This window comes from Mustelus asterias, chromosome 26 (genome assembly GCF_964213995.1).
Source record: "Mustelus asterias chromosome 26, sMusAst1.hap1.1, whole genome shotgun sequence".
In the NCBI taxonomy this organism is placed as follows: domain Eukaryota; kingdom Metazoa; phylum Chordata; class Chondrichthyes; order Carcharhiniformes; family Triakidae; genus Mustelus; species Mustelus asterias.
In genome coordinates, this window is record NC_135826.1 from 27,438,590 (window position 1) to 27,457,116 (window position 18,527).

Genomic DNA, 18,527 nt, shown 5'->3' on the forward strand with positions numbered 1-18,527 from the left:
AATGTGCCATTGTACTCAGCCTTGGTAAATGTGCAGGGTTAGAGGGATAGGGTGGAGGTAAACACCTTTGTGGAATGCTCTTTCGGAGAGTCAGAGCAGACTCAATGGGCCAAAGAGCCTCTTTCTGCACTGTAGGGATTCTCTGGTTTTCAATGGCCTTTAGGTATCAGTGCTGGCTCAGCGGTACTCTCACCAGATGGGCCTGGTTTTACGCTTATTCCAAGGCCTGAGCATATTAGTATGGCTGATACTTCTGTGGAGAACTGAGGAAGTGTTGTCTTTTGGATGAGAAGTTAAACTATTCCCTGTCTGCTCTATGAGGTGGACATAAAAGACCCCAAGACATTGATCAAAGAAGAGCAAGGGAGTTCTCCGAGAGTCCTGACCAAAGAAACATTTCTCAATCAACACCGGTGCCCCACAAGGCTGTGTCCTCAGCCCCTTATTATACTCCTTATACACCTATGACTGTGTGGCCAAATTCCCTCCAACTCATAGAACCATGGAACCATAGAAAATTACAGCTCAGAAACAGGCCTTTTGGCCCTTCTTGTCTGTGCCGAACCATTTTATGCCTAGTCCCACTGACCTGCACTTGGACCATATCCCTCCACACCCCTCTCATCCATGAACCCGTCCAAGTTTTTCTTAAATGTTAAAAGTGACCCCGCATTTACCACTTTATCCGGCAGCTCATTCCACACTCCCACCACTCTCTGCGTGAAGAAGCCCCCCCTAATATTCCCTTTAAACTTTTCTCCTTTCACCCTTAACCCATGCCCTCTGGTTTTTTTCTCCCCTAGCCTCAGCAGAAAAAGCCTGCTTGCATTCACTCTATCTATACCCATCAAAATCTTATACACCTCTATCAAATCTCCCCTCAATCTTCTACGCTCCAGGGAATAAAGTCCCAACCTATTCAATCTCTCTCTGTAACTCAGCTTCTCAAGTCCCGGCAACATCCTTGTGAACCTTCTCTGCACTCTTTCAACCTTATTTACATCCTTCCTGTAACTAGGTGACCAAATCTGTACACAATACTCCAAATTCAGCCTCACCAATGCCTTATATAACCTTACCATAACACTCCAACTTTTATACTCGATACTCCGATTTATAAAGGCCAATGTACCAAAGGCACTCTTTACGACCCTATCCACCTGTGACGTCACTTTTAGGGAATTCTGTACCTGTATTCCCAGATCCCTCTGTTCAACTGCACTCTTCAGAGTCCTACCATTTACCCTGTACGTTCTACTTTGGTTTGTCCTTCCAATGTGCAATATCTCACACTTGTCTGCGTTAAATTCCATTTGGCATTTTTCAGCCCATTTTTCTAGTTGGTCCAAATCCCTCTTCAAGCTTTGAAAACCTTCCTCACTGTCCACTACACCTCCAATCTTTGTATCTGATGCGCGTTATCATACACGAGGCTTGATGCTCAGGAAATAAAGGCTTTTATTTGCTGTAACAAGGCAGCTACCAATTATATACACGATCCCAGACTGAGGGGTCCCAGCCAGAGCAGGGACCTTTATACCTCTCCCAGGAGGCGGAGCCCGACTGGGATGTACCACAATACTACAATACAAAGGTGTAACAACCCCACCCTAACCCCAACAGCAACAAGTAGAACAACCCATCCCTAACCCAACAGCAACATATATACATACTTGTAGTAAAGGCCAGACCCTGGCTCAGTACTATCTAGTGGGAACCAACGATGGTTCACCACAGTATCATCAGCAAACTTGCTGATCCAATTTACCACATTATCATCCAGATCATTGATATAGATGACAAACAACAATGGACCCAACACCGATCCCTGCGGCACACCACTAGTCACAGGCCTCCACTCAGAGAAGCTCAATTTTCAAGTTTCCTGATGACACCACTGTAGTGGATCAGATCTCAAACAATGATGAGACGGAGTACAGGAAAGAGATAGAGAATCTGGTGAACTGGTGCGATGATAATGATCTCTCCCTCAAAGTCGGTAAAACGATGGAGATAGTCATTAGACTTTAGGAAACGTAGTGGAGGACATGCCCCTGTCTACATCAATGGGGATAAAGTGGAAATGGTCAAGAGCTTCAAGTTTCCAGGTGTCCAGATCGCTAACAATCTGTTCTGGCCCCTCCACGCTGATGCTATAGTTAGGCAAGTCCACCAATGCCGCTACTTTCCCAGGAGGCTAAGGAAATTCAGTATATCAGCTTTGACTCTCACCAATGTTTACAGATGCACCATAGAAAGCATCCTTTCTGGATGTATCACAGCTTGGTATGGTTGCTGCTCTGAACGAAACCGCAAGAAACTGCAAAGAGTCTTGCAGTTTCTTGCGGTCGAACGAAGCCCACTCCATCACGCAAACCAGCCTCCCATCCATTGACTCTGTCTACACTTCCTGTTGCCTCGGAAAAGCAGCCAGCATAATCAAGCACCCCACGCACCCTGGACATTCTCTCTTCCACTTTCTTCCATAGGAAAAAGATAAAAAAGTCTGAGGTCACATGCCAAACTACTCAAAAAGAGCTTCTTCCCTGCTGCCATCAGGTTTTTGAATGGACCTACCTCACATTAAGTTGATCTTTCTCTACACCCTGGCTATGACTGTAACACTACATTCTGCACTCTGTCCTTTCCTTCTATCTGTACTGTATGCCTTGTCTGTGTAAGCGCGGAAGAAATACTTTTCACTGTACACTAAACATATGACAATAATAAATCAAATCAAAAGCCACTGAAATAGGTTACCTGACCAATTATTTATCTGAGCGCTGCTGAAAAAAGAGAAACGCTGTCAAAGTTTTTCATCTTGCACTCAGCAGAACAGACACAAGAATGAAAAATTTCAAAGGGAAGAGCAACTTATACTGCATGAGGAGAGAGTGCTGATTGGTTAGCAAGTGGACTCGGATTGGTTGCCATGGAGAATGCACTAGGAACAGTTAACTGCCAAGCTTTTGGTGAAATTCAATCTAGGCAGGTCGATTTAGACTGGTAAAGGATTTGCCATGAGAATGAAACAGGGAATAGCTGCCCCCAAGCTTTTGTTTCGTTGAAAAAATGTGTGTGTTAATATATGTAGCTTCTAGCACACGTTGGTGAGCCAAAACCTATTTATTTGCAGTTTCTGGCACCTTACTGTGCACAGATTGGCTGCTACATTACAACAGTGAATGCACTTCAAAGTACTTCATTGGCTGTGAGGTGTTTGGATGTCCTGAGTACCTCAAAGGTACTATATATGATTATCAGATCTCTTTGGGGTTAAAGTAGCTCCCTGATGGCAGTGGTATAGAAATAACGTAACTGGACTAGTAATCCAGAAGCCCAGGCTGGTACTTTGGGGACATGGGTTCAAATACCACCACAGTAGATTTTAAATTCAATTAATTAATACACTTGGAATTAATTTATTCTTTTGTGGGATGTCGGCATCACTGGCAAGACCAGCATTTGTTGCCCATCCTTAATTGCTCTTGAACTGAATGACTTGCACATCCAAGGGCAGTTAGAGTCAACCATATGGGTCTGGAGTCACATACATGCCAGATCAGGTAAGGATGGCAAATTTCCTTAAGGACATTAATGTACCAGATGGGTTTTTGCGACAATCAGTGGTAGTTTCATGGTCACCGTACTGAGGTTAGCTATCAATTTCTGACTCTATTAATTGAATTTAAATTCCACCAGCTGCCATGGTGGGTTTTGTACCCACGTTCACAGAGGATTTGGCTGGACATCTGGATTGCGAGTCGAGTGATGTTTCCACTATGCCACCATCTCCCCAAAAGAGGCTAGCTTGAAAGTTAGCTTGAAAGTTAGTCTCAGTAATGATGGCCATGAAACTGTCAGTGGTTGTTGTAAAGCCCCACATATTTCACTAGCGTCCTATAGGGGAGGAAATCTGCTGTCCTGACCAGGTCTGGCCCCTGTGTGACCCCAGAACCACAGCAATGTAATTGACTCTTCATTGTCCTCTGAAATGGCCTAGCAATCCACTCAGCTGTACCAAACTGTGACCGAAAGACTTTGGGTGGGATTACTGGCCTCCCCGCGGAGTGTTTCTCACAGAAGGACGCGGCGCACCATTCGCCAGTGTTGGAATCTTCTGGTCCAGCCACTATCAATAGGATATCGCACTGACTGCACCCCACACCCCTGCAGCGGGGGTACACCGTCAACAGGGCCATAACATCCCGCCAGCGTCAACTACCGGAGAATTCCGGCCGACAGCAGTTTGAGAAGCCAAAGGCAATTAGTGATGGGCAGCAAATAGCTCTCCTGTGACACCCACATCCCCTGACAGAATAAAAACAAATGACATACCTCGGAGTGGAAATTCAGGGCGGCACGGTAGCACAGTGGTTAGCACTGCTGCTTCACAGCTCCAGGGTCCCGGGTTCAATTCCAGGCTCGGGTCACTGTCTGTGTGGAGTTTGCACATTCTCCTCGTGTCTGCGTGGGTTTCCTCCGGGGTGCTCCGGTTTCCTCCCACAGTCCAAAGATGTGCGGGTTAGGTTGATTGGCCAGGTTAAAAATTGCCCCTTAGAGTCCTGAGATGCGTAGGTTAGAGGGATTAGCGGGTAAATATGTGGGGGTAGGGCCTGGGTGGGATTGTGGTCGGTGCAGACTCGATGGGCTGAATGGCCTCCTTCTGCACTGTAGGGATTCTATGATTCTATTCTATTCCATGACAATCTCTGGTCAGTAATCTGATACTTTAATTGGAGAGGACAGTAGAATTCCAGAACACTTTTGATGGGAAATCTTCAAGGGTTACTCAGAGCTAGATATTCTTCCTTCTAAGCTTGAACTAGTTCTGTAAGCCTAACACTGGGCTTCTCAAGTTGTGGGTTGCATGCTCCAAGGCAGTAATGGCTGGTGTGATGTGGGCACTGAATGCTAACACCCTTTGAAATCTCATGATTTTTTTCTAATGGTGGGCATGGCCTAATGGACAGATCTTTGAGGCCTGATTGCTGCTGCAAAGAAAAGCATCTGCAAATCTTTGAAATGATCTGCCCCAGATCATAGAATCCATTCAGTGTAGAAGGAGGCCATTTGGCCCATCGCGTCTGCACCAAGCTTCTAACAGAGCATCTTACTCAGGCCCATCCCCCTGTCATATCTCGTAACCCCACATATTTAACAAAGAACAAAGAACAATACAGCACAGGAACAGGCCCTTCGGCCCTCCAAGCCCGCGCCGCTCCCTGGTCCAAACTAGACCATTCTTTTATATCCCTCCATTCCCACTCCGTTCATGTGGCTATCTAGATAAGTCTTAAATGTTCCCAGTTTGTCCGCCTCCACCACCTTGCCTGGCAGCGCATTCCAGGCCCCCACCACCCTCTGTGTAAAATACGTCCTTCTGATATCCGTGTTAAACCTCCCCCCTCCTCACCTTGAACCTATGACCCCTCGTGAACCACCGACCTGGGAAAAAGCTTCCCACCGTTCACCCTATCTATGCCTTTCATAATTTTATACTCCTCTATTAGGTCACCCCTCATCCTCCGTCTTTCCAGTGAGAACAACCCCAGTTTACCCAATCTCTCCTCATAACTAAGCCCTTCCATACCAGGCAACATCCTGGTAAACCCCCTCTGCACTCTCTCTAAAGCCTCCACGTCCTTCTGGTAGTGTGGCGACCAGAACTGGGCGCAGTATTCCAAATGCGGCCGAACCAAGGTTCTATACAACTGCAACATCAGACCCCAACTTTTATACTCTATGCCCCGTCCTATAAAGGCAAGCATGCCATATGCCTTATTCACTATCTTCTCCACCTGTGAGGTCACCTTCAAGGGTTTACCCCACTAATCCGCCTAACCTACACATCTTGGGACACTAAGGGACAATTTAGCATGGCCAATCCACCTAACCTGTACATCTTTGGACCATGGGAGTAAACCGGAGCACCCGGAGGAAACACACGCACACAAGGGGAGAATGTGCAAACTCCACACAGACAGTGACCCGAGGCCGGAATTGAACCCGGGTCCCTGGTGCTGTGAGGCAGCAGTGCTAACCACTGTGCAGATGATTGTGGATACTTTATCATTGAGAATGTTTAAGGCTGAGATAGGTTTTTGATCTCATGGGGAATGGAAGGAGATAATGAGAAGGTAAGAAAGTGGAATTAAAGCAGACAATGATCAGACTGAACAATGGGGCAGACTGGAGGGGGTGATCACCTACTCCTGCTCCTATTTCCTAATTTATAATTGGTCTTTAATATGATAAAAAGTTTACCACCCTGTGCTGCAACGATGCTTTACTTTGTGCCTTTATGCTTGCAAACTCCCAGCCGCAGGTTACTATGGACATCAGTGCTCACTCTACGTAATAAATTTGGGACCAATTAGATCATAGAAACCCTACAGTGCAGAAGGAGGCCATTCGGCCCATCGAGTCTGCACTGACCACAATCCCACCCAGGCCCTACCCGCACACATTTACCCGCTAATCCCACTAACCTATGCATCACAGGACTCTAAGGGGCAATTTTTAACCTGGCCAATCAACCTAACCCGCACATCTTTGAACTGTGGGAGGAAACCGGAGCACCCGGAGGAAACCCACGCAGACACGAGGAGAATGTGCAAACTCCACACAGACAGTGACCCGAGCCGGGAATCGAACCCGGGACCCTGGAGCTGTGAAGCAGCAGTGCTAACCACTGTGCTACCGTGCCGCCAACAGGTCATCAGATAGATGACCTGTTGGGAACGGCTGTGAGCATTGGGTAGCTGTCCTGGAATCACTACCCTCTGGTCTCACTGCTGTCCGGCAGAGAGTATCTGAGGCATCTAATAATCAGCGAGGACTGGAATTATAACATTGGGCACAGTCAATAAATACCATTCCTAGGAGATAGTAGAGGAAATAACTCAAAATGGCGACTGGAAATTGTTATATCATCGCAGCGGCAATTTTCATCACAGGCAGTGGAACATCCCACTCCAAAGTGTTACAATCCCCCCAATTTTCATTCTGCGCTTAAACATTTTTTATTTATTGGTGGGACATGGGTGTTGCTGGCTGGCCAGTATTTATTGCCCATTCCTCGTTGCCCTTGTTCGGAGGGCAGCTGAGAGTCAACCACATTGCTGTGGCTCTGGAGTCACACGTAGGCCAGACCAGGTAAGGAATCATAGGAATCATGGAATCCTACAGTGCAGAAGGAGGCCATTCGGCCCATCGAGTCTGCAACTGACCACAGTCCCACCCAGGCCCTATCCCCATAACCCCATGCCTTTACCCTGGCTAGTCCCCCTGACACTAAGGGGCAATTTAGCATGGCCAATCAACCTAATCCGCACATCTTTCAGCCTGTGGGAGGAAACTGGAGCACCCGGAGGAAACCCACGGAGACACGGGGAGAACGTGCAGACTCTGCACAGACAGTGACCCAAGCCGGGAATCGAACCCGAGTCTCTGGCGCTGTGAGGCAGCAGTGCTAACCACCGTGCCACCCCAAATTAGTTTCAAGTACAGATAATGATTTGCAATTTGAAAAGAGCAGACCCTGATTACCAAACGGATGTGGGTAACATTTCAGGAGTTATCTTTTCTGTTTTCAGATGGTGGAAAACTTGTTCTTTCCAATATTTTCAATTTGTTTTTTAAATGAAAATTTATTACAATGATCCATTCAGCCTTGTCCCACTGACACCGTTTCTGGGATCAATAAGATTTCGTTCACTGTGTCCAGTTCAAACTTTAAAACATGAGGTCCATTCATTTGTTAAGCAATTTATGTTGCTAGGGTTTATCGCAGAGTAACCAAGGAAGCAGCCTTACATAAATGTGCATCATGTGAGTGAGGTCTGTGTGATCAAGCCTGCCCACACAAATAATTACACTTGATTATCCGTGTCACAAAGGGAGCTGGCCTTTTATTTTTCTACATGCTTCTGTATTAGTTTTTCTAATCTCATTCGGGATCCAAGAGATTACGAATTCTAAGAAATGTACCCTTTGTCAACACTTGTTACATTCAGCTCTGGGCAGGTGCAATGAAATAAATATAGGTGTGTGTCATCAGTTTCATTTTCTTCTTATATACAATAAATTATTCGTAGAAACAAAATGGCAAGGGATGTGCAATAAGACGCTGTGATTCCTTAATTGTCAAGCCATTAAGACAATTGGTGGAATCACAGTGATTGGGGCGGCAGGGTGGCACAGTGGTTAGCACTGCTGCCTCACAGCGCCAGGGACCCGGGTACGATTCCAGCTTTGGGTGACTGTCTGTGTGGAGTTTGCACGTTCTCCCCGTATCTGCGTGGGTTTCCTCCGGCTGCTCCAGTTTCCTCCCACAGTCCTTACCCTTACATGTGGACTCATATATAGACCAGACCAGGTAAGGATGGCAGATTTCTTTCCCTAATGGGATATTAGTGAACCAGATGGGTTTTTCCAACAACGCTGATGCGCTATCAATAAGGCGAAAGACTACCTGTGTGCCAATACAAGTGTAGGCTTTTATTCAGAACAGAATCAGGAGCACATCCCAACAAATAACCAACCTGGACTGAACAAGGGGGAGGAGACAGCCACCTTTATACTAGGTGCCGAGGGGAGGAACCAAAACGGGAGGGGATGTGTCCAGGTATGACAAACACACACAACGGTGGTCCATATAGGACAAAGGCACAACTGAGGTCCACCACATTCACCCCTTCCTTTAAAAAAAACAACACGGGGGTGAAGCGGAAACAATATCACAAGTCCAGACGAACCGGTGGCTTGATCCGCCGTCGCGATTGTCGTAGTGCAGGTCGCAGAGTCGTCCGAACAGGGAGCGATGTCGGCCCAGGCTCCGTACAGTGAGCGTCGAGAGAAGGCGCCAAGTGGTGTGAAGCGGACCGATCCATCGTTCCGTCCAGTTGTCGGGTACTGCGTGGCGACGGCTCCGGTGACTCAAGCGAGCTGTACATAGGGGCGAGAGGAGTGAGCAGTGGCCCTGGTGGCGTATGGAGAACAGTGGGAACCGGAGCTGGGAGGTGGGGGGCCGCAACAGGCTCTGAGCGCACTACATTGGAGACAGGGACTGAAGGAGAGAGAGGGGTAGCTGTCTCCGAGTGGACAATACCGGGAACAGTGGGGCGGAAGGACGTGGTGGCCTCAGGGGCACCCGCGGGTGCCAAGTCACGGACAGAAACCGTGTCCTCCCGCCCATCAGGGTACGCTACATAAGCGTATTGAGGATTAACGTGGAGCAATTGGACCTTCTCGACCAAGGGATCTGCCTTATGGGTCCGGACATGCTTCCGAAGCAGAACGGGCCCCGGGGACATCAGCCAATCCAGGAGCGAAGTACCCGAAGAGGACTTTCTGGGAAACGAGAACATCCGCTCGTGAGGGGTCGTATTGGTCGCTGTACACAAGAGTGACCTAATTGAATGTAATGCGTCCGGGAGGACGTCTTGCCAATGGCTGACTGGAAGGCCCCTAGACTGTAGCGCTAATAGAACAGCCTTCCAGACGGTTGCGTTCTCCCGCTCTACTTGACCATTACCCCTGGGGTTATAGCTAGTGGTGCGGCTGGAGGCAACGCCTTTGGCGAGCAGGTACTGCCTCAGCTCGTCACTCATGAAAGAGGACCCACGGTCGCTATGAACATAGGATGGGAAGCCGAACAGGGTGAAGAGCATGTTCAGCGTCCGAATCACTGTAGCCGTGGTCATGTCCGGGCAGGGGAAGGCAAAAGGGAAACGTGAGTATTCATCAATGATATTCAGGAAATAAACATTGCGGTTAGAGGAGGGGAGGGGGCCTTTAAAATCAATGCTAAGGCGCTCAAACGCGCGAGTGGCCTTTACCAGGTGCGCCCTACCTGGCTGGTAGAACTGCGGTTTGCACTCAGCGCAGACCCTGCATTGCCTGGTAATCGTCCTCGAGGGAGTAGGGCAGGTTACGGGCTTTGACAAAGTGGAAAAATCTGGTGACACCCGGGTGACAGGTCGTTATGGAGGGACTGTAGCTGGTCTAGTTGGGCGCTGGCACATGATCCACGGGACAGGGCATCTGGGGGCTCATTGAGCTTCCTAGGCCGGTACATGATGTCATATCTGTAGGTGGAGAGCTCAATCCTCCACCGCAAGATCTTGTCATTCTTAATCTTGCCCTTCTGCCTGGTGTTAAACAGGAAGGCAACTGACCGCTGGTCCGTAATTAAGGTGAATCGTTGGCCCGTGAGATAATGACGCCAGTGCCGGATGGCTTCTACGATGGCCTGGGCCTCCTTCTCGACCGAGGAGTGTCGAATCTCAGGGCCTTGTAAGGTCCGGGAAAAGAAGGCCACCGGACGGCCCCTCTGGTTAAGGGTGGCGGCTAGGGCAAAGTCAGATGCATCACTTTCCACTTGGAATGGGATGGATTCGTCCACAGCATGCATCGCGGCCTTCGCGATGTCCGCTTTGATGTCGTCGAAGGCCCGACGGGCCTCCTCCGCCAGGGGAAAAGAGGTCGATTTTAGAAGCAGACAGGCTTTATCCGCGTAACGGGGAACCCACTGGGCATAATAAGAGATGAAACCCAGGCATCTTCTCAGTGCTTTGAGAGTAGTAGGGAGGGGGAGCTGCATAAGGGGACCCATACGGGCTGGGTCGGGACCAAGGACACCATTTTCTATCACGTACCCAAGGATGGCGAGGCGGCGTGTCCGAAAAACACACTTCGCCTCATTATATGTGAGGTTCAGGAGAGTGGCCGTACGAAGGAATTTTTGTAGGTTGGCCTCATGGTTCTGCCGGTCATGGCCGCAGATGGTGACGTTATCCAGATACGGGAAAGTGGCCCATAGTCCGTGCTGGTCCACCATTTGATCCATGGCCCGCTGGAAGACTGAGACCCCATTGGTGACACCAAAGGGGACTCGGAGGTACTGGTAGAGGCGACCGTCCGCCTCAAAGGCAGTATATGGGCAATCCTCCGAGCGGATAGGGAGCCGGTGGTAAGCCGATTTTAAATCGGTCGTAGAGAAAACCCTATAGTGCGCGGTGTGGTTGACTATGTCCGCAATGCGGGGAAGAGGGTACGCGTCTAGTTGCGTATACCTGTTTATGGTCTGGCTATAGTCAATCACCATGCGGTGTTTCTCCCCCGATTTAACTATGACCACCTGCGCCCTCCAGGGGCTGGTGCTGGCCTGGATAATCCCTTCCTTGAGCAAACGCTGTTCTTCGGACCAAATGAAGGCCCGGTCATCCGCACTATAGCGCCTACTTTTGGTGGCTATAGGCCTGCAATCCGGGGTGAGGTTATCGAATAAAGGCGGGGGGAGTGATCTTGAGGGTCGAGAGACTGCAGGTCGTGCGCGGGGGGCACTGCAGTGACGGCGCCTTGCAGACGGAGAGCGGGGGATAAGGGCCACCATACTGCAGGGTGACGCTCCTATGATGGGTGAGGAAATCTAACCCCAGCAGTACAGCTGCGCAGAGTCGCGGCAGCACGAGGAGCCGAAAATGCTCGTAGACTGTGCCCTGTACCGTCAGCGTCACCAAGCAGCACCCGAGGACCTCCACTGAGTGGGAATTCGAGGCCATGGAGATGGTCTGGCTCCAGGGTCGCACGGGAAGGGCATATTGACGCACTGTGCGAGGGTGTATAAAACTTTCTGTGCTCCCACAGTCGAACAGGCAGTTTTCTGCATGACCATTTACCTTGATCTCCATTATTGACTTGGAGAGTTGATGAGGCTGCGACTGGTCCAGGCAAATCGATGACACCATCGAATCCAGGAAGAATCCATCTTCGTCCGCGTCTGATGACGTCACGGGTAAAGCTTCCTGCTCGGCGCGTCTTGATGACAGTCTCAAAGATGGCGATTCCCGTGCATCCGGTGACCGCATCAAAGATGGCGATTCCCGCACTTCCGGTGACCGCATTAAAGATGGCGATTCGCGCGCAGCCGCCACCTGCATTAAAGATGGCTGCGCCCGCGGAACACACGTGGCGCCACGAGGCTTCGGAATCGGCTTCGCCCGGCAGACTTTAACGAAGTGGCCTAGCTTACCGCATCCGGAGCAGATCGCATCCTTCGCCGGGCAGCGACGCCGAGGGTGCTTGGATAGGCCACAAAAGTAACATTTGGGCCCTGCCGGAACAGCCGTCGCGGTGGAGCCGGCGATAGAATGGGATGCAGGGTAGGACCCGAGGTTGTGAGAGGCCGCTTCTAGCGTTTCAGCCATCGTGGCCGTTTTCCAGAGATCCAGGCCATCTTGTTCAAGCAGGCGCTGCCGGATGTATGTAGACTCAATGCCCGCAACGTAGGTGTCGCGGATCAGGTCCTCCGTGTTCTGAGCTGCTGTAACAGCCTTACAGTCGCAAGCTCGAGCTAGGACCCGCAGGGCGCGCAGAAATTGGGCGCATGATTCTCCTGGCTGCTGCTTGCAGGTAGTTAGGAGATGTCTGGCGTAGACCACGTTAGGGCTCTTTCGAAACTGCCGTTTTAGGAGTTCGATAGCATCCGCGTATGTAGCAGCGTCCCGGAAGATACCGTAGACAGCTTCGCTTACCCAGGTGCGGAGTACGTGGAGTTTAGCGTCATCGGTGTCGATGGCCGTAGCGGTGTCGACGAATGCTTCGAAGCAGTCCAGCCAATGGTCAAATTTATCAGAGGCTCCGACCTCTTGAGGGTCTAATGTTAACTTGTCGGGTTTTAGAAACTGCTCCATGCTGGTCAACTGTTGTGAATAAAATTGATGCGCTATCAATAAGGCGAAAGACTACCTGTGTGCCAATACAAGTGTAGGCTTTTATTCACAACAGAATCAGGAGCACATCCCAACAAATAACCAACCTGGACTGAACAAAGGGGAGGAGACAGCTACCTTTATACTAGGTGCCGAGGGGAGGAACTAAACCGGGAGGGGGTGTGTCCAGGTATGACAAACACACAACGGTGGTCCATATAGGACAAAGGCACAACTGAGGTCCATCACAAACGCTTAGACTTTTAATTCCTGATTTTTATTGAATTCAAATTTCACCATCTGTCATGGTGGGATTGAGATGTGGAGATGCCGGCGTTGGACTGGGGTAAGCACAGTAAGAAGTCTCACAACACCAGGTTAAAGTCCAACAGGTTTATTTGGTAGCACAAGCCACAAGCTTTCGGAGCGCTGCTCCTTCATCAGGTGAGTGGGAGTTATGTTCACAAACAGGGCATATAAAGACACAAACTCAATTTACAATATAATGGTTGGAATGCGAGTCTTTACAGGTAATCAAGTCTTAAAAGTACAGACAATGTGAGTGGAGAGAGGGTTAAGCACTGGTTAAAGAGATGTGTATTGTCTCCAGCCAGGACAGTTAGTGAGATTTTGCAAGCCCAGGCAAGTCGTGAGGGTTACAGATAGAGTGACATGAACCCAAGATCCCGGTTGAGGCCGTCCTCATGTGTGTGGAACTTGGCTATCCGTTTCTGCTCAGCGATTCTGCGCTGTCGTGTATCGTGAAGGCCGCCTTGGAGAACGCTTACCCGAAGATCAGAGGCCAAATGCCCGTGACTGTTGATGGTGTTCCCCAACAGGAAGAGAACACTCTTGCCTGGTGATTGTCGAGCGGTGTTCATTCATCCGTTGTCGTAGCGTCTGCATGGTCTCCCCAATGTACCATGCCTCAGGACATCCTTTCCTGCAGGTATCAGGTAGACAACATTGGCCGAGTTGCAAGAGTAAGTACCGTGTACCTGCTGGATGGTGTTCTCACATGAGATGATGGCATCCATGTTGATGATCCGGCACGTCTTGCAGAGATTGCTGTGGCAGGGTTGTGGGGTGTCGTGGTCACTGTTCTCCTGAAGGCTGGGTAGTTTGCTGCGGACAATGGTCTGTTTGAGGCTGTGCGGCTGTTTGACCATGGGTCCCAGAGCATTACCCTGGGTCTCTGGATTACTAGACCAATGACTATGTTGATTATGCTACCACCTCCCCAACTTGATAAAACCTTATGACTTTTTACGACATTAAAGGTGCTATATAAATGTAAATTGTTGTTGCTTAGGATGCTTGACCTCCGCACAAGTTACCAGGATGTACGGTTTATGTGGAAATTGGCTGCTTTACAGCAATGTAAAATTAATGATACTGTAATAGGTGGGAAAGCAGCTGTGAAGAAGATAGAAAGATTTTACAGATGGATATGGGTAGGTAGGAGAATGGGCCAAAATTTGGCAGATGGAGTTTAATGTGGATAAGTGTGAGGTTGTCCATTTTGGCAGAAAAAAATAGAAAGGCAAATTATTAACTAAATGGAAAGCAGATTCAAATTGAATCCGGGCAGAGGGATCTGGGTGTCTGTGTTCATAGATCACAGAAAGTCGGTATGCAGGTGTAGCATGTAATAAAAAAGGCAAATGGGATGTTGGCATTTACTACAAAGGGACTGGAGTATAAAAGTAGAGAAGTGTTGTAGCAATTGTATAGGGTGTTGGTGAGACCATATGTGGAGTTTTGGTCTCCGTATTTGAGGAAGGATGTGGTGGCGTTGGAGACAGTTCAGAGGAGGTTCACCAGATTGATTCCGGGAATGAAAGGGTTGGCGTATGAGGAGAGATTAAACAGTTTGGGCTTGTACCCGCTGGAGTTTAGGAGGATGAGAGGGGATCTGATCGAGGTATATGAAATATTAAAAGGGATTGATCAAGTAAATGTAGACCAAATGTTTCCTCTTATGGGGCAATCTCGAACAAGAGGCCACAGGTATAGGCTGAGAGGCGGTAGATTTAAAACTGAGATGAGGAGGAACTACTTCTTGCAGAGGGTGGTGAATTTGTGGAACTCGCTGCCCCATAGCGCGGTGGAGTCTGAATCATTGAATGGTTTCAAGAGGGAGATAAAGATATTTCTAATATAAAAATGGATAAGGGGATATGGGGAACAGGTGGGGAGGTGGATTTGAGATCAGCCATGATCTGATTGAATGGCGGAGCAGGCTCGAAGGGCTGAATTTGCCTCCTTCTGCTCCTAATTTCTATGTTCCTATACATTGAAGTAAAATCTCCATGAATGGCAGCAGTTTATGTTTATGCTTAGAGCCATGCAAAGAAAGTGTTATGCCCAGTGTAGGCATGAAGATATTACAAACTTTAAAGCTATGTTTAAAAAAGTGGACGCCAAATGTTTTTTAAGATGGCCGCAGCACATCATGTGACTGTATCCAGCTCCAAATAGTCCTAAAATTCAAGCATGTACCTAATTACATATGAGCAATCACAGCCACTTGTGAGATTCACACATCCCTTATGTTAAGGATGCACCATTAACAGAAAAGACCATGGACAGTGTGGACAGTGAAAATCAGTGGGTGCTGGATAAATATGAATGGGGCCTCATCAGTGTTTCATTGATATTGTAATGGCTCCTCATCCCAAACACAAAGACCTTGGCTGTTTCCAACCCTCAGGGTGTTAAAAACCACAACACGGGATGTTTACTGGTCTAATGTACCATTTTATTTGGACAAAAACTTTGGACTTGTACCAGTTTACATGGGCAAGGCAGCCATATCTGCAACCTGCTTTACAAAAATGACAGGAAAAACACCATCTAAGCCATTAAACCAGCTATAAGACAACTAGGCAGCCAGGATAATATACAGCTAAACCTTGAAGTATGCAATGCCCACTTCCCCCCAACTCTCACACCCTCCTGACTTCCTGGCAATTTGACTACAAGATTCTTCACAACTTCTGCTTTTACAAACCTCCATCTAAAGCACCAAATCAACTAAAAAACTACAGGAAAGAAACTAACATGATTCTAAATTGTAATAATATTATTTATTTCTTCATCTGCATCTAATCTTTGTGTGTGTTATAGCGTGTGTAAGTAAACTCTGGGGCAAGCGTGTGTGAATAGATAATCTTCTTTATTTTTTAAATTCACAAGAGCTTGCTGATTTAAATTGGGACAAATCACTCTGAGGGTAGGAAAACACATTAACCTCATGCATTAAAACACTTTGATCATGGACAATAATAAAACACATAGGCTGCAATCTCACAACTCCATTAGCCACGGGCGCAAATCTTGTTATCGTCACTAAGGGCCCGATTTTACCATTTTGATTCTAAGTGCCGAATCTGGGCGTAGTACAGATCCGACCTACAAATCCGCGTTCAGACACCCTCGTACGCTTTCAGCCGTCTCCAGACCGATCCGTGCTGTGGGCGGGGCTCAGCGCTGCCAGAACGATCGGAGCTCTGAACTGCGCATGTGCAGTCTGAAAGAAATGTGAAAAAGCACGCCCGTGTCAGGAAAGAAAAAAAAAGCAGAAAGCGGAGAGAGCGGCTCGGAGCGAAAAGCAGCAGCGAGGGTGTATCTCGGGAGGGGGCAGATGGATCTCTGGTGGGGGGGCAGGGGGGTCCGCTGCCACTCTGCGGGCGATCGGTGGGGAGGGAGGGGGGCAACAGTGTTAAATGCATCGCCCATCTCCATCAATATGAAAGAATTGCCCATATCCAGCAGGATGAAGTAATTCCATATTACGATCAGCACTAAAATGCTGCCAATATATATCATTATGAAAATGTCACCCCAACCCATTGACATGAAGTTATCGCCCATTCCCATCAGTGAAAAAACATCTCCCATATCCTTTAGAATGAATATTTTTCTCATATGTTTCATGATGAAAATTTCGCTCAGATCCATGACTATGAAAACATGGGAAATATTCAACAGTTTGAAAAATGATTTTCCATCCATCAGTGTGAAATAGCTCACGTATCCATCAGTCTGAAAATATCTCCCACATCTATCAGTCTAGAAAATATCTGTCACATCCAAAAACCCCTCTCATCTCCATCAGTGTGAAAATAGTGTAGGCATACATGAGCATGGAACGATTTCCCTTGTCACAAATTAAGAAAGCATCTCCCCTATTCGTCAGCACAGAAAATATCTTCTGCATCCATCCCAACATCTTTCAATCAATCTACATGAAAGATAATATCTAACAAACAGAACAAACATTCCCAGAGCAAGCAACTAGCGCAAAATCTCCAATGGACATAAATATGAAAATCGACCACCAATCACTGTAGTGATGGTGTATCCCTTTACAGACCCAACTTGGTCCTTCTCCAGTGTCTCCTCTTGGAGTTGTACCTGAACTTGTTGCCGGTTTTCATGAGGATCCACTGTGGAATCGGCCGGTTCTGCTTCACCTTCTTAGCGAGGAATCGCTTGATCCTGAAGGTTTTGTGGGATGGCATGGCCGTACGTCCACTCCGGGAGGAGGGATTCGTTCCTCCAGTGGGGAGGAGGGATCGCCTGCAGAGTGGCAGCGGAACCCCCTGCCCCTCCACCAGAGATTCATCTGCTTCCCCCCCCCCACCAGTGAGCGATCGGGCCTCCCCCCCACCACCAGACAACGATCACCCCTCTCTCCCCCACCCCCCAGAGATACATCTGACCCGGCTCCTCCTCCCCCTCCAGAGATACATCTGACCCGCCTCCTCCTCCTCTCCCCCCCCCCCCCCCCCCCAAGAGATACATCTGACCCGCCTCCCTCCTCCTTACCCCCCCCCCCCTCCTCAAGAGGATGATCTGGGTCAGAGAGCCGTTGGAGGCTATGAACCCGCTCTTCGGAAGCTGCAGCATCGGCTTCAGACTTATATTTAGCAGATCGCTAAAAGCGCGGATCCGGAATGGTACACGCGGCGGTAAAGTGGGAAATCATGATAGAGTTGGGCGGGCAGTTCATTAAATCAATTTAAATGCATGCAGATCGCGATAAAGGCCTCACATCTGACTTAACCGTGATTTTGCGCCGAAAACAGGCGCAAATTGTTGGTAAAATTGGGTCCTAAGTCTTGCCAGAGGCCAGAAACGGAATTTGTGCTGGCAAGATCTCAGTTTAAGATCTTCTCCACCCCCTGCCTGTGGCATAATCAGGTTCAGAAAGGGCATGAACCTGATTTCCATCTATTTTAATAAATTTTAAACTAATTACTGGGCTTGACACCACACCGCCCACTCATGACGTACCCTCCACCCCTGGTGGCATGGTGGCACGCCGGCATGAATCAGTACTCTTTTCAAAAGTGAAAACCAGCCATGATGACCAGGCCAGAGGGGGCGCAGAGATGCCTGTAGGACTTATGGGCTGAGGGGCAAGGCTGGTTGTTGCCCCTCACACCCTGGCCGCGCCAAAGGGGCAGTGCCAAGAGGCACATGAATGGGCCGTGTCAAGAGAGCTCTGGCAGGGGACAGTTACCCTCTTCCATGGGGGTGCGGGGGGGGGGAGTTTCCTCTTAAATAAAGGCAAAATACTGCAGATACTGGAATCGGAAGCAAAAATAGAAAGTACTGGAAAATCTCAGCATGTCTGGCAGCATCTGTGGGGAGAGAATAGAGCCAACATTTCAAGTCTGAGTGACCCTTCATCAGAGCTGCTGTTGTTGGGGTTTCCTCTTATTTGTGGTGGGGGAGGAGAGGGGAGAGCTTTGATGTCTGCGGGGTGGAGTGGGAGAACCCTGATGCCGACAAGGAGGGGGG